This window comes from Anolis carolinensis, chromosome 1, assembly GCF_035594765.1.
Source record: "Anolis carolinensis isolate JA03-04 chromosome 1, rAnoCar3.1.pri, whole genome shotgun sequence".
NCBI lineage: Eukaryota > Metazoa > Chordata > Lepidosauria > Squamata > Dactyloidae > Anolis > Anolis carolinensis.
Genome location: NC_085841.1, coordinates 167,182,430 through 167,199,567, shown reverse-complemented (window position 1 = coordinate 167,199,567; position 17,138 = coordinate 167,182,430). Strand labels below are relative to the sequence as shown.

Genomic DNA, 17,138 nt, shown 5'->3' with positions numbered 1-17,138 from the left:
AGGCCAGAGCCACCTGAGGAGAAAGCGACATGTAATTGGGATGAAGGCACATAAGAGGCTGCCATCACTTTTTCTCTCCTCCTGAGGAGCCTGCCTTTTCCGAGGCCCTGATTCCTAAGAAGGAAGGAAGGAACAAAGTCAAGAAAGGGAGGGAGAAAGGAAGAAAGTCAAGGGAAGGAGACCTGGAGAGGGGGAGCAGTGGAAATTTGAACAAGGGTTGAAAGTGGCCCCCGGGCTGGACTTTGGACATGCCTTTTAATTTATAAAGCATAGGCTGATTTTCTTCTGAAATTATTGTTATGTTTCATCACCCAATGTAGATTTGCAATATCCTCCATACAGCCTCTTTCTCTTCTGAATCCAACTTGACCATCAGGCTTTTCTCACTCCATATACAATAAAGGCCCTTCTTGTATAATTTTGAACTTGTATGGCAGATTGGTGAAATAGTTCAATGGTAATTAAACGCCTGGTATCCCCATTCTGAGGGTTATGTACACTGAGGATTTCCTATTCTTAATTTTTCCCATATTAGTTTTCCAGATGATTTCATCAACTCTTCACATTTACCCACAAAGTAAAGGTTAACTAACACGAGGCACAAGCTCATTCTATATAGTTTGAAAGGTGGACTACCAAGCAAGATGATAATAATTTATACTTCGTATTCAATTTGCATTATATCATATTTTAATTGTGGAGGCTTCCTGGATCAAACTGGAACCCAATGTAGTGTAGCATTTTATTTCCTACAATGGCCAGCCATATTTTTTAGAGAGGCTGCAAACAGTATGTGACCTTTTCCTTAGTAAATGCCATATCACCCCTGATTCTGAAGATAATGATACAACTATCATGAGCAGCAGATGCTGACAGTTGTATTCTACACTTTTTCTTTTATCTCCTTTTCCAGTTGGCAGCTATTTATACCTTATGATACTACACTCCACAGTTTCACTACCTGCTCTGATACTCCTCAATTCAGCCAATATTACAAGAAAGGGACAAAACGTGCCACACTTATCTTCACCTATTTTCTACATCTCTATCATGCTCGCTTTAGTAAGCTCACAAACCACTTGGCTTGTACATAACCATAACCTAACTCACAACAAACAATGGGATTTTCCTATTTTCACTTATGAAAACCAGGCTTTTGCAGACTTTGTTAAAAATGCATTTAGATTCCCTAACATTCCAAGAGAACCCCCCTTGAATGGTCCTGAACTTCTTGGAACCACTTTGAGACTTAACCATTTTATATCCACTCTACCTATTCTTCATAAGCAATCTTTCTTCCCATAGCAGAAGAGAGAATTCCTTGGCATTCATGCAGGGTTGCAGCTGGATGACTCACATAAAGCATAAGGATTTCAAATGACAGAAATCACAAATATATATATATATAGAAGGAGTAATGCAAAGAAAACTACTTTAACGTAGTTACAAAAGATAATGTACTAAAGCTAAAGCATGAACATAAAGATACAACCTTTCTAAATTGTGCATTTAATGGGCATACCTACCGTAATTAGTTTATCCTCTTTTGTTTTTCTCCCCATTATATCATTGCTTTAAACAATCATGCCTTACCCAAAATGCTATCCAAAACCTTGTTAAGAAAGGGATTACTTCAGACAAGCTAACTCACCAGTTTTATTACTGGAAAATATGTGTCTGGAAAATATGGTTCCTTGGGGATCCTGTAACTCTAGTATGGCTTTTTAATAAAAGCTACAGTTACCCACTGAAAATTTATATTCATATAAAGCGGAAAGGGATCTAAAATGAGTCCTTTCTGCTAATTTAACCCATTATTAATATATATACACACACACACACTCAGAATTAGGCGTGATAATAGTGATTCTTCCATCAATAATATATTCAAATTGCTACTGATTTAGGCCTAAACCCTGGAAAAGCTGTAAAAACATCTCCCTTATGTGTGTATGACTACAGAGCTGACTTTACAAAGTACAACAGACAGCAGTACACAGATCTTCATGCATAAACCCATGCAACCTTGCACTTTGAACCGAACACTCCCAACCATAGTCGACCCATTGAATCAAGTCTATGAATTTATGAATTTATGAACTATGAATTTATATTCACTGGTTTTGTAGGTCTTCTCTAATTATGCCAAACAAAAACAAGTCTCGATCTATTGTTAACCTAGATCACAAATTTGCAGAAGGGTACTAGTATTGGCATGTTTCTGCAAAAACTTACAACACTTCAAAAAGCTTTTGTTAGGCTTTAAGGAACCAAAAGAGTTATTTTGCCCCCCCCCCAAAAAGGACTGAATAAATGGCATGTTTTATTTAGCTCAGGAGAACAACATAGGGAAAAATATAATTATGCTTGAATAATATAAGCCCAGATAAAAATCCGTTGACACACTTATTAGAATGTAAACATTTTAAAGATGCCAACATTTAAAAACCATATCTCTCAATCTAGGTGGCTTACCAGGAAATAAAACCCAATAAACTAAATGGGCTTACTTACAAGTAGGCACTGGATGTATATAATAGCAGTGTTAGAAAAATTATAAATAATAAATATGTAATTAATTTTGATATCTCTATTTAGTCCAGTTGATGGATTGCTAAGAGATTCTAACACATGATCACATCTCCTACTAAAATCAGTATCTTTTAAAAATTGCTTTTTTCGGCTGGATCATGTTATAAAAGTTATAACGAGCAACCATGAAAAATCTACATCAGAGTTTCAGAAGAAAACTTTCATTTATTATACATAAAACCTGCAGAGCTTCTTAAATATTAACATATAATGGAAATATTCCTTCCTCGTTTTAAACTTTAAATTTACATTATCCAGGTGGCATAAATCCATGTAGTCATGAATTTTAAATACGTTTTTGAAGAATGAAATCTCTGTTCCATTTTAGCAAGCCCCACATCTTCAAAAACAAACTGCATATATTCACAAACACTGACGAAAAGAAGGGTGTTGGGAAGATGAAAGGTAAGAGGTATTCACGTGCAAAACCATAATCTCATACTTCAGCAATTTTACGCCATTTCTTAATGTAGAGTAAACATATTTTCAGGTATTTTCATAATCACAATGGATCTGAAGTTCTTGGTGCAACCTGTGGAATACATTACAGTGTGTAAATATAACTTTCTTGAAAAGAACCTCTTCTTACACTGTTCCTATACAATTGCTAGGGACCAAGTTCATGCTCCTATAGAAATTTCAGCTGGGACTGCTGAAAATGAGGTCTGTGCCTGGTGAACTTCCACTAAACCAGATCAGCCCAGATTGAGGACAAGCGTTATGGGTTAAAGGCAAAGTTACAAAGGTCTGCTATATAGGATGGAAGTTTAATTTTGATTATCATTTTATTTTGATTATTGTGTTATTTACACTGTTGTAAGCCACTCCGAGTCCCCTCGGGGACTTGCGGCGGGGTATAAATACAGTTGTTGCTGCAATACAAGCAATACACTTCAAAAGATACAAGTTCAAATTCAGAGAAAAATACATGACATTTTCTCCAGTTCTTACAGCTATTCAGGCTTTCCTCTTCCTCCCTGATTGGCTGAAAATCAGGCTAGGATCCATGCAGGGATTGTCCGGGTGTTCCCCTGACGTCAAAGACTGAAGAAGGAGAGTACCATGGCACAAAAGAGAACACCTGATGGTTGGACACTTCAAATATCCAATCAGTTGCAGAGACTGGTGGGGTGCAAACTGGAGGAAATGGTGACATGGGTATTAAATGAATCCTTGACTAGCTCCAGTTCCATGTGTGTTGCAAGACTCAAAACACAAAAAGTGACTGTTCAAAGTAATCAGGGGCTTGCCTGCCTGTTCAGGAACTTAATGAATTCATATTTGCTGAGCCTCCTATTCTATGGAAGCGGCATACTCTCAGCCTCAATTGGAAGGAGAAATATCAAGAGTTCATCTTGGTGACAAAAAGGATAATCTGTTCTGCATACATACACAAAGGTCCTGATATTATCTGACTTGGAAAACAGCTGGAGGGACCCTGGCTGTGGTCCCTGTTTTCAAGGGATTATGTACGTTGAGGGCACATGGAGGTAGCTACCTTCAAGATACATTTGATACAATTTATACATTTTAAGAATTGACACAGTACATAAATGATACAAGTTATACATTAAACATCAAGTTTTTGATCCATTTATTAATGGGTTAGATTTTAATAGAGTTTTTAGGGCACAGCTACTGCTTGGTCCTTCCAGAGCCTCTAGCGGCTTTGACACTGCACAACTTTGGAACCATGGAAAATGTTTTAAAAAGAAAAGAAAAACCATGCATCTTGCTTGTAGACTCTTTATTGTTTCTAAACTTTAGAGGATAAGGTGCTTGACAACACTCCCAACTTTACATCAGTTTCTCAGAGGGTCCAAAATGAAGTCATTCTACTCTGCCACCCTACAATTTCTCTTCCTCCCTTGCCTCTCATGGGAAGTACAGAAACAATTTCACTGTTGGTTGAACTGGCAGTTTGCTTCTGCTGCTGTTCTTTTCCTATTTCACTGGTGTTATTCTGTTCCATGTTTTTAAAACATACATTGCTGAATATAGGAATAGTGACTAACGAATGGCATGCTAATGTAAATAAATGGTGTGTGCATATTCCTGGAATACTTTCCAGTTACACACACAAAATGATGGTTCATATACAGACAGTCCCCAAGTAACAAACAAGATAGGTTCTGTAGGTTTGTTCTTAAGTTGGATTTGTTTTCAAGCAGGAAACGGTCATTTTAAAGTGTAACTCCAACCACACAAACACACACACACACACACACACACACATATAATAAGAAAGGATTAATACTGCTGTGGTGTTTGTTCTGCTGTCTGTCCCCCTGTTCAGAATAGTTCCCTGTATTAACTGGATTTTGAAAAAAAAATGGCTTGTTGTGGAAACAAGGATTGGTGATAAAGTTTCAGTAGAGATGCCTTTTCCCTATGATAACTCTTCCAGGTGAAGTCAGAATTTGAATCCTATAGGCCGTGGTTACCGGTTCTATAGGCAGTAGAAACCAATTCCCTGAGTCCACATCTGGCAAGCCCATCTTACCCTATGTTTCCAGAAAATCAGACTCACCAGCAGAAGGCAAACTAACAGAAGGTTTATTCAATCTACAGAAGGGACGGATGTATAGCAACGGGTGCCCAAAATGTACAAGCATAGGAATCATGGGACATGCATCCATTCTTATACAATAGAAATCTTATGCATTAACATTTTCTGAGCCCAAGTCCTCCCATCTAAATCTCCGTTTAACTGCGAGCTGGGGGCTGCCAGCTCTGCCTCCACCTGTGAATGGTCAGGGGAGGGGGGCGGTCGGCTCGGGCTGCAAATGGAGCAAGGCCATCAATCAGCTAGGCCTGGGCAGAGAGGAGCCTACAGGAAGCTCAGTCCATATTTGGCATGATTATACTCACAGCAGGGATCCAGAGAGCACAGATGTGATGGGGTTAAGTCCAGAACAATGAGTATGGATCATGCTGTCTGCTTTCAAACTGGACAGACAATGGGAAGGTCCTGAGATGTCCATTCGGGAGCATCAGGTAAACAGAATTCTCTTTACACAATGTCCTACCTTCAGAAAGGTGTATTGTCAAGTGATAATGGCTTTCTGCCTTCTATTACATTTAAGGATAGAGTCCAATAAAATATAGTATATGTGTATAAAATTTCCGGAATTGTGGCACATTGGTTGTGCAGTTCATATGGGGTTATCAGGGAAGTAGAACAAATTGTTATGGTTGAGCCTTATGGCTCCGATTCTGGGAGACGTGGTCGTAAGACTCCTCGGGAGTCAGACTCTCTTGAGGAGCGAGAAAGGAAGCGGCTGCGGGACTTATTTGCAGAACCATCTGACGAGGACTCCTTTGAGGGTTTTACCGAGAGAATGGAGGAAGAGATGGTTAGCTCAGAGGAGGATGACATGGAATGGACTCGTGTGAGGGAGGATTTGGGTGCCACCGGCAACAATAGTATGGAAGGCGATTGGGGGCCTTCAGGATTAGACCCGTGGACAAGCTGGAGGGATGGAACGGGATCCACAGCTGGGGATGCTGTGGGGCGTAGTCAAAGGTGTTTCAGCTCTGATGAGGATGAGGATGAGGCACCTGGAATTGGGGTAACAGCTGACAGCGATGAGGAGTTGTGAACTGGCATAAAATGGGGTTTAGAATCCAGGGCTAATTGCGTTGGGCAAGGTAATCTGGACGAACGCTTGGGCTCTTGTTGGGAAATTCCTGAAGACGGGTGTGATTCGTTTGCTGAATACGTAAGTTACCAAGGACACTGGGCATAGGCGGCGGGAGGAACTGTGTGGGCTTTTGTTGTGCAACCTGTGTTTAATCTTAATAGCTTGGACCTCCGTCGTCTTTTTGACGAACATTAATTGCCTACTCTGGACTGACTGGCTGACTGACTGACTGACTGACTGACTACGATCTCGGACTATCCTTCCTGTGGCTATCGTTGGAACTGGTGAACTAAAGACATCTGTACCTGGCTTTCGACCTTCGGACCGGATTGAGACCTCGCTGACCGCTGCTGCCCTGATTGATGTGTTTGAACCCGGAGTTTGTTTGCTGCTCGGAGGAGTAACTTCTTAGTTACTTAATCAAAGCTCTTGGTAGCAGAGAAGTATCTGCTGCCAGTTATTTGTGTTTCTTTGAACCTTTGTTTACCAGCTTTTGTTTGTTTAAAGTGCCAGGCTGAAGTAAGCATTTTTAGTTTAACCCGGATTAAACTCCAGTTTAATCAGGTTTATCTTTTGAACGTTTTTTAGTGTCTTTTCACCTTGAAGGCCAATGTGTGCCTAGCCCTTTGTCTTTTACGGGCATTTTTGGTTCTGTATCTTTAATAAACTGTGTTGAATCTTATCTGGTGGCGTTCTGTCTCTGACACAAATGAAGATACGCAGAGATAGAGAGACAAGGAATTCATTAAAAATGATACTTTTGGCGCAAAAAGATACGTTTTATTTAATTCAGGCTAGTGCAGATTAAAGAACTGTGTCAAAAGGTGTAGAAGTGTGTGAGGGGGGGGGGGGGATGAACTTCTTGGGAAATATTAGCTGCTTCCGGTTCACTGTGGGGCTGGGAAGACTTCATGCAAAAGAAAGGGTGCCACTTTACCTCATTCTGGCTTGATGTCCTTTAGGAAACTATGAATCCCACAAGGGGGAGGTGTACTGTGTTTGACAGCATAACAGTGAATTTCCCGTCCTAGAATTCTCTCACTTCCTGTTGTCTCACCACCATTTGTAACTATTAGTCGTTCATAAGTCGGATGTTTGTAACTGGGGGACTGCCTGTACAAAGCATGTACATGCTTGACTTAAGGGAGAGAGGTTGCTAGATTGCACTGGCTTTCGGTGAACCCAGGGACCTCAAAAATTGCCTTGGGAGTCACATGTTGTGGCCCATGGGTTATGTATTGCCAACCTTTCTTTTATAACCAGTATGAATAAGTGGAGAGGGACCCTCACCCCAAAATGTGACTGTGGAAAAGAATCCTAGATTTATCAATGTTTTTAATTATTTATATGTATGTTTTTAAATATGATGTGAGCCATGATGGGTCCATCCTGGAGAAAGGTGGCATAGAAATCTCCTTAATAAATACATGTGTGATCATCCATCTTCCTAGGTCATCTTTGAATATAGCAGCTCTAGATACTCATAATGACATCCTTTAGAAAAGAAGCCTAAATTTGTCAACATCCTTCAGCTCTATTAAAGAGTTGTACTAAATTAAAAAGAGATTACTCAAAGCATGAAGATTAAGTTTAAGTTTGTATCTGGCTGCTGATATTGTTTCTTGGAATTTAAATAGTAATTTAATGGTAGCAACAGTGACAGAATTCCTTAATTCATTTAAATGAACATGAAAATAATTATTCAAAGGTTAAATAGTGTTCTACAAAGGTGCTTAAGGTTTTTGCCCTGAAAGACTGGCCAACTTAAAAAACAACACTTTATTAACATCCAAAATACATTTTTCAAAGCCTCAAGAAAAGTCATGAAATTGAAATCAACACATTTTTTCCTTTTACGCTGAGAAGTGTATGACACAAATATTTATTTTATTTACTACCAGAAGCTTATTTCTATAAAATCTCTCTCCACACACACACATATTATTTCACAAATTGTTTCCATTCTTATTTATGCTGGTGCAGAGGGAAACTATACTGGCTTTGCCTTCCTTCCTAAGATAAATTTGACTTGTCACTTTGCAAACACATCTGGTTAGGCTATAGGTTCTGAGTCAACGATTTCATACAAAGAACCAATAACACGTCCAACTCAAGGATTAGTTCATTTGGAAGTGCAAACAGGATTAAAGGGTGATTTTTAAAATGTATTAGAAACTGCAAAACAACCTGGAAAGGGCAATTGTCCTCCCAAATGAAGTGTTACAATAACCTCCAGCTGAAACACCACACTGCAATATAGTGTTCTGTTTGTTCTCTTACAAGCAAGCCTAGGTGCATACTTAAAACAGATAATCATCCACTTACATCACTGAACAAAGATGACTACTCTCCATGGAATTATCCTCATCTGGGTGCTCTTCTGCTGTGTACTCCTTCAAAGTGATTTTTAAAAGGCGACTATCATTTTATGTTCCACCTTCAAAACTGCTGGGTTGGATCTATTCATCCTTTTGCTAGAACCTTAAAGGCTTGGAGATGATTCCCAAATATTTAATTCTCAGGGTCCTACCTATAATTCCTAATATACCTGCCATGGGACAGCCATCACAGCAGTCTAACAGTGTCTGAAATGATCATGTGAGTAGACAACATAAGCAAGCTGATTTATACACCATAACTTAACTAACATCAAAAGTACTCACAATATTTGTCATCTGCTCTTTGTTTTTAAAGTGTAGGATATAAGAAAAAATATTTTATGATGGATGCTGACTCTCATCAGAGCCAGGAGAGAAAGGAAGGAAATGAAATAATTAAACAGATACAATAAAAATAACCAGCGTTAAGATTTTTATTTCTCCTCCAACACCGTCTTTACTCTTCTTTTCATAAACAGCTCATTCCATTTTACTGTCATTTCCTTCCATATTAATCCTTCAAAAATTACGTTGTTCACCTTTCCATTATCTTCTTCACAAAAATAATTGAATTGGCTGGTATTTCATTTCACTTTGTTATTTGTCCACATTAAAATAACAATGGCACTGATAATTTCCATATGCTGGATGTGCTTGCCGAGGTCTGGCATTGAGAAAACTTTCCAAAACATTTCACAGCATATTAGTCTCACTTTCTTCCCCTTCAAAAAAGGGGATTACAGAGGACTTTTGGAGGACCATGGGGCCTCTCCCAAGTGGAAATTAAAGGAGGCCCTATAGGTCTTGCCCGGTGGTGAAAGTGGGCAAGCAAAGCCTACGAAGATTCCTTAAGCTGCCAAAAGCCAAAGATGGTCTTGTAGCTCTTCCCAGTAAGCCACGTGCCTGTCGACAAGAGCAGACAAAACTCCCTCCACTGGTGCCCATTGAGAAAAGCCTTCACCCACCTGCGTGCCTGCTCCTTGGAGCTATGGGGTGTGACTATTATGCAATGAATTCTTAAATACCGAAATCAGGACCCTTCAAAAGGAGAGTGCTTCTATTATTCAATGAATATGGTTGTTAAACATGGATTATTGCTGTCTTTTCACTATCCTTGGCCATTTTTCATCATAAACTAATCAAGCAGGTTCCAATGCTCTAATCAACCATTGCCCCAGGCACATGACAATATTTCTTAGTTTTAACACATTTTAAATAATCTTACAAATCATTATTTGCTCAGCCAGTGGAAACCACTCACAGTATGGATTTTAAAAACTCCCAGTAGTAGATATACATGAGTTGCTCTGACATTATTACCATAAGAAGCTTGTGATCACAACCCATCTTTTCAGAAGTAATCTGATTAGAAAACACTAGATTGCTGCATATTAAGAAAGTTGTGGATTACCTGTATGATTTGTTTTTTTTTCTAATGTCTACTACATAAGACCATTTTGCTTCAATTAATTTACCTTGCAAAATGGCCAGCTATACTAAAGCACCCATTATTTACTTAAAAGAACAAAGCTACCACACCCACATCCACCATCATAATGCACTCAAAGAACCCTTCCTTTTAGCCCCTTCTCTTCTCATATGATTGTTTGGAGAAGGAACTCTGCTGCCTTTTGTAATCACTGTGGTCCCATAAAAGGAAGGTGGAGGAAAGACAAATTGGGAAAGCTCATGCCAGTTCTTCAGTCAGGGGTTTACTGATGTGAGGATGTTATCCAGCTCCTAGCGATGTCTGTGCGAATAGACCAAACCATTCCCTGCATCCAAATGTTTCCCTGACCCTATTTTAAATGAATATATTCCCAATTCCCGTTTGTTAATTGGAATTTGTCAAGAATTCTATGGCGTGGCACTGCACTTCTGAATTTGAAATAAAGGAAATTAATTTTGCTTTGCTGCCTTGCATTCTTGATCCCAAGTGACAGCTAGCTGCAAGGGTGTACAGACCAGTGAGCACCAGTGTTAAAATCAGGGACATCCTCTGTGGAGTAAATGAGGCCAAGATAAGTATCAATCCTGTTTAGGGGATTTGTTACCAACTGTTACATAAGCAGTTTTGTTGTTCTTGTTGCGTTCCTCTGCAAACGCCCAATTGCTTGCATGATGTTGAACACATAATTCATTCAATGCATCATCATTGTCCTAGGTTAGCATCAGCCTAGTTTGGGCCTCTTGCAACACACAAGATGTTTACCATGTGATGTGTACCTACTTTCTTCACTCGGGCCACAATGACTATGCTAGGACAGCTTCAGAAGCAATTCCTTTAACTATTTAAATAAATAAATAAATAAATAAATAAATACATATAATATTGATAATATTAGAATGTATTATGATATAATACTTATATATTATATATTAAATATAATATTACTAATAATATTACAATGTAATGATATAGTATAATATAGTAATTTAATGCTAGTATTGTACTATGCTAATAATATAATGTATTGTATGTGAATGTAATTTGTAAGCCGCTCTGAGTCCCCTTTGGGGTGAGAAGGGCAGCATATAAATGTAGTAAATAAATAAATAATAAATAAATATTTTGGGCTAGAAAAAATCATGACCATTAATATGCAAGAGGCAGCTGCTCATTTCAGGATTAACATTCCTTCACAATGTTACTGGTTATTTTTGTTATTTGCTGACAGATCAGAGTGCCTGCAAGCAGCAGAAGAACATCTCAATCTAACCTACTTTATCTGGAACATGAGTCCTTAGCGAAAGCCATCCCATCAAGTCCTAAATTGTCAAAGTATTGGAGATTTTCTGAGCAACAGCACTGTTAGTAGAAGAGCAGTTTGAAAAAACTTAACTCTTCAGGATATCTCAGACATCATGTTGTTGACTATGCAGAGTAAGCTACTGTGGAAGCTGAATTCCAGAAAGGTTAGCTCTGGTCCTTAAACCTTGCATCCAAATTCTGGAAATTCACTCTACATCGTAACCATGCCTCATTTGATAGGCTTTCCCATAAGGATCTGGCTGCTGAATCAAGGAACTGGCTTCCAGGAAATGCAACTCCAAATAGTGAAAGCTTCTTTCACATATTGCAATCTTCAAGGAAAATGTATCTCCAGGGATAGCTGTGTCTCCTCTAATACATTTGTGAAAATGGTATCTATTTGAAGAGCTCTTAAGAGTTCCAACTCAGTAGTTTTGCTATAGTTCCTATAGTTGAATCGCACCATGATGATTCAACATGACAGTAGATTGGTTACTCAAGCCTTCTTCCTGTTAAAATGCTTGGGATGTTTGCAGTCCAGTTCTGTTTTGTTCTTTTCAGAGTCCAGATTCAAGAAATGAATGAAAGATAGAATGGTCCATTTTTGATATTTAAAAGTGCCAACTTTTACTAACATCAAGCCATGTATAACACAAAGAACGAGATTACGTTTTACCCAGTGCTGAAATGGAGCTACAGTAGAGTCTCACTTATCCAACACTCACTTATCCAACGTTCTGGATTATCCAATGCATTTTTGTAGTCAATGTTTTCAATATATCGTGATATTTTGGTGCTAAATTCATAAATACAGTAATTACTACATAGCATTACTGCGTATTGAACTACTTTTTCTGCCAAATTTGTTGTCTAACATGATGTTTTGGTGCTTCATTTGTAAAATCATAACCTAATTTGATGTGTAATAGGCTTTTCCTTAATGCCTCCTTATTATCCAACATATTCGCTTATCCAACATTCTGCCGGCCCGTTTATGTTGGATAAGTGAGACTCTACTGTATTTCACTAAAGTGCATAGCCAAGAGTGTATTAGCATTTCTTGAAATAGTAAGTGGCCACCCACAGCTCTAATTTTAATTGTAAGTTTAAGAATTGGAAAAGGAAACTCTCCATTAAAGTGTTCTTATATATATATATTACACATATATCCTTTTTAAATTTAACACATGACAAGTGGAATACAATTGATGGGTCATATTAGTCATGACTATAGCATTTGGATAAAATGAACACAACGGTAGTCTCATGTTAATATACTTATTTTAGAACAGACCACGATGAAAGCTGTTTTCAATACCCATTTAAAAGTTCAGCCAACACATTAAAAGGTAATGGAAGTTAGTATTAACAATGAGATGGCATGTTTAGAATGAGATCAGTACAGAATCTAAAATATCACACAAAAATCTAACTAAGTATATTAGATACCTATGTAGTGCCTTCAGAAATGGACAAAACTACTTATCATATCTTAGTCTGCATAAAAGAAAAACACTCATGCTTCTCACTGCTTTTTTGATAGAGACAGAATTTGTTATTTTCATTCTCTGTGTTCCAATTTCAAGTCAGTATACAAAAGTTTAGCAAGCAGCTTACATTATAGTCAGTCATGAAAATAAAAACTCACATAACTCTCAAGTACTCTTCTCACAATTTTGAACAATTTTCATAAAAGCAGAAGCAAGTTTAGATATTTTTAACTGCTTCTATTTCTGTATAAATGTCTTATTAATGAGGAAACATAAATCTAAAGCACTTTAAAATCAAAACTCTTCAATAAGAACCTAGAATAAAGGAATTAAATGTTTATGTTCTAATCATTTCATTTTTTTAAAAAAATGAAAGCAAGTAAAATTTGGAAATTAGGTATCACAAAGTCATAGAGTTCGTAGAGATTAAAGGCAACCAAATTCAACCCCATTCTGCCAGGCAGGAACACACAATCAAAGCATTCATGACAGATGTCCATTCAGCCTCTGCTTAAAAACCTCCAGAGAAGGAGGCTCCAACATGATCCGAGGCAGCATATTTCACTGTTGAATTCTTCACAATGTTCTAATCTTGTAATCAATAGAGTTAGGTTACCTATGTTTGGTTGTTAATTCAAAAGTCAAAAATCTATTTATTAATCTATTCTCAAATTCATTATCCACCTCTTAGTTTGTAATGATCACCTTAATTAAGACCTTCTCAATATTGGTAACTCCAACTTGGACAACAGAGATTTGGTGCATGGATTCTAAAGAGTTCATTATTTTTACAGTTGTCTCACAGTAGTAGAACAAAAGAAGCAGCACTGGAAGGGTAACCAACTGCTACCAGCTGTAAATTATTTGTTGGTTACATAGCACCACAGGTTTGTTTTTCTCAGAGCAAATGGATCTTCATCTAGATAACTTAAGTCCATGTCTTCCTCACATGGATTTTAAGAAGAGAAATGCCATCAGAGACACAAAGCAGGAGGCCCCTCCCTGAGGGAGCAGGAGACCTTTGGATAGCTGAGGTCACAATACTGAAGAAATGAAGGTCACATACAAGGAGATGCTGGGAATGAAAGCAATGAGATAAGCTCAGTGGGAGACAAGGCCATGGAGAGCTTCAAAGGTAAGAACGAGACTCTAAGAGACTCTAAAGTGGTGTTTGGTAGGTAGTAGATAGTAGCATAATGAAAGATTGTAAAGAGGGGAGATCTAACATGGTCAGAGAGATATGAATAGCTTTGGCAGCACAGTGCTTCTCAAAAACTGGGAAACTAGAGACACAGGATGGACAGATAGAAAACTTCCAACCCTGAAGGTGAAAATTGCAGCCCAAGGTGTGAATTAAGAGTTTTTGCCAATGGACGGCAAAAAAGGAGGACTAAAGCCATGGAGGAAGGAAGTGTTATAAATGGAAAGGCAATATAATTTGAGAATAGACTGAACATGGCCAGGTATGTGAAGGGAGGAATCAAAGAAAAAGCCACAGTTTCCAGCTTCTCAAAAAGAGTCAGTGTATAATAAAATACTCCAGTAATGGGAATCATAATACCTGCAAGCATCATATGGAGGCACCAGAGATATCAGTTCTAATTTTAAAAGGTAGCACAATGTGTCATCCATGTTCAGGTGGTACTGAAAACTATGAGATGGCCTGAGATTCCAAGAACTAGTAATTTGCTGCTGTCTTACAAGCAAAGTTAGGTATCAACCACCATCACATCCCAAGTTATTACCTATAGCAACCTGAATTGTGTTAAATGTGATTGACATTAGAAAACAGAGGGCATTTTATTTCCTAGAGCTAGACTACATGAAAAATCAAGCTGAAGTGCTAAATACGTATTTAAGCATTTGTAATACATTTGCTCAAAAAAGCCTCAACATCCTCATTTGACTGCTAAAGCAAACACAGTAATGTTCAAATGTGCAGGTTAAAAGCAAAAATAAACAGTACCTAGTCAATTGTTCCTATGTTGTACAAAATGTAATACAATAACTACTGATTTAAGAAGGAGATGAAGTCATATTTATTTATTTACTACAACTGAAATGAAACAAAAATTATACTTCACAATAAACCTCAACTAACACACATTTTAAAAAGTTGAAAGCATATTATAGGGAGTGGATGACGCCCTTACTAAAGCAGCTCCACTGGCTGCCGTTAAATTTCCAGTCCCAATTCAAAGTGCAGGTTATCACCTACAAAGCCCTAAACGGCTTGGATCCTGCCTATCTTAACGAACACATCTTCCACTATAAATTGGCATAGGGTCTAAGATCTGCCCGGGAGGCAGATCTTACTCCCACCACTGACACAAGCACGGTTGGTGGGGACAAGAGAGAGAGAGAGCCTTCTTGGTGGTGGCCCCCCGGCTCTGGAACTCCCTCCCCAGGGAGATTGGTCTAGCACCCACTCTGTCTACCTTTTGCAGGGACCTCAAAACATTGATGTTTCAATGTGAATTTGATAACAGTTAGACCCCTGTCCATGAATGTCCAGCTCTAATTGGCTGTTAGACTGAACTTAGCACTTTACCCCCAACCCTGGCCCTATAATCTGCTTTTACACAAATCCACGCCCAGCCCTCTCTAAATTCTGATTTGCCCACCATATCCCTGGTTCTGGGTATTGAGGTTTGTTTTAATTTATTTTAAGGATGTCTTTATCGTTTTTAACAGTTGAATTAGATTGTCGTATGTATTTTATTTTTTTAAAATGTGTTTTTAGATGGTTAACCCTGTTGTTGTTGGGCTCATTCCGCTTGTAAGCCACTCCAAGTCCCTTTGGGGAGATGGTGGTGGGATACAAAAATAAAGTTGTTGTTATTATTATTATTATTATTATTATTATTATTATTATTATTATTATATGTAATTGTATTATCTTAAAACCATCATGTTTCTCCTGCTTCATTTACCTTTAATAATGTCAGAGTAAATTTAGCCTTACCATAATGTACTGATAATATCCAATTGCCCACCCAGCAACTTATAGAAAATTATGAGTGTTGTTTTCTATCCTCTCAATTAATCCCACTTCAAATGATAGAGACACGGGCCTTTTATTCCATTCTCAACCACAAATGTAACAGACTCCCGTCTTGTTGCTGTTCTTCCAAGACTGCAGTTGGTATGATCTGAAACCTTTAAGCTGTCAAGGCCCTCTGCAATATACCAACAGTTAACTCCATAATATAATTTCCCAACAAATAAGATTGCTTCCAGTATTATTGCCCTGGAGAAAGGTTTTGATTAATGCATTAGTGACAGGTCATGTTACTTGTCAATGTCCACTGGTTTATATTTTGCAGCTTTATGTTTGGTAGCTTAAGCTCAGTTTCTCACAAAACATACAAGATGATTGAGGGACAAATCACAATTCTGCGAACCACCTCACACCAGTCTAAATCAAGACCATTGCAACATAACTGGCATCTGTCTTCTTTCCACAAAATAGCACAGAAAACTATTGTGGGTCCCAATAAATTGTTTTAAACAACTCACAAGCCTGAGGTATTTCCAGATGATGATGATTCAATTTTTTTTTTCCGTGTCAGGAGCAACTTGCGTCACTTCTGGAGTGAGAGAATTGGCCGTCTGCAAGGACGTTGCCCAGGGGACGCCTGGATGTTTTTTGATGTTTTACCATCCTTGTGGGAGGCTTCTCTCATGTCCCCGCATGGAGCTGGAGCTGATAGAGGGAGCTCATCCGCGCTCTCCCCAGGTGGGATTCGAACCTGGCAGCTTTCAGGTCAGCAGCCCAACCTTCAAGTCACTTAGTCCACTACGCCATCTGGGGGCTCCGATGATGATTCAATTGAATTGCATTAATTTACTGGAGTGAGGCCTCAAACTTCATTCAGTCAATATTTTCAATTTCTTGGCTTAAAAAATAATAATACTCAGCTAAAAGGAATACAGTACACATATTACACACATAAGGAAGTCTGATAATGTCAAATCAGGTAGATAAAAATGATAGTTCAACAGGAAGAGCAGATCAGATTACACTAGGCCAAATTGATAGAGGCCATGCAAAAACTAGACAGAAAAGATAGATCTTCATACTAACCCGCAAATAAGCATTTTTCTCTACTGACGTTGTTCTAATTTTGTTTTAACTCAATGATGGGCTCTATTAGTTGTTGTCTATTAGTAGTTGCCATTAGGTGGTTTTCACAATATGAGTGGAAAACCTCCAAGACTACCTATCAACAGCCTTGCTCAGGTCCTACAAACTCAGGACTATATCTTTCTTGAGACAATC

The 17,138-nt window shown here is 38.3% G+C and overlaps 2 protein-coding genes across 6 annotated transcripts in view; one reads left to right on the top strand and one right to left on the bottom strand.

Annotated features, from left to right (window-relative positions):
• macrod2 (mono-ADP ribosylhydrolase 2) overlaps positions 1-17,138 on the bottom strand; it is a 1,355,048-nt gene that overhangs the window by 1,198,076 nt on the left and 139,834 nt on the right. The gene's annotated exons all lie outside the window — the stretch shown is intronic.
• flrt3 (fibronectin leucine rich transmembrane protein 3) overlaps positions 13,876-17,138 on the top strand; it is a 40,946-nt gene continuing 37,683 nt past the window's right edge. The window contains exon 1 of the mRNA XM_062969115.1: positions 13,876-13,991. The gene's annotated coding sequence lies outside the window, so the exon portion shown is untranslated. The remainder of the gene's footprint in view (positions 13,992-17,138) is intronic.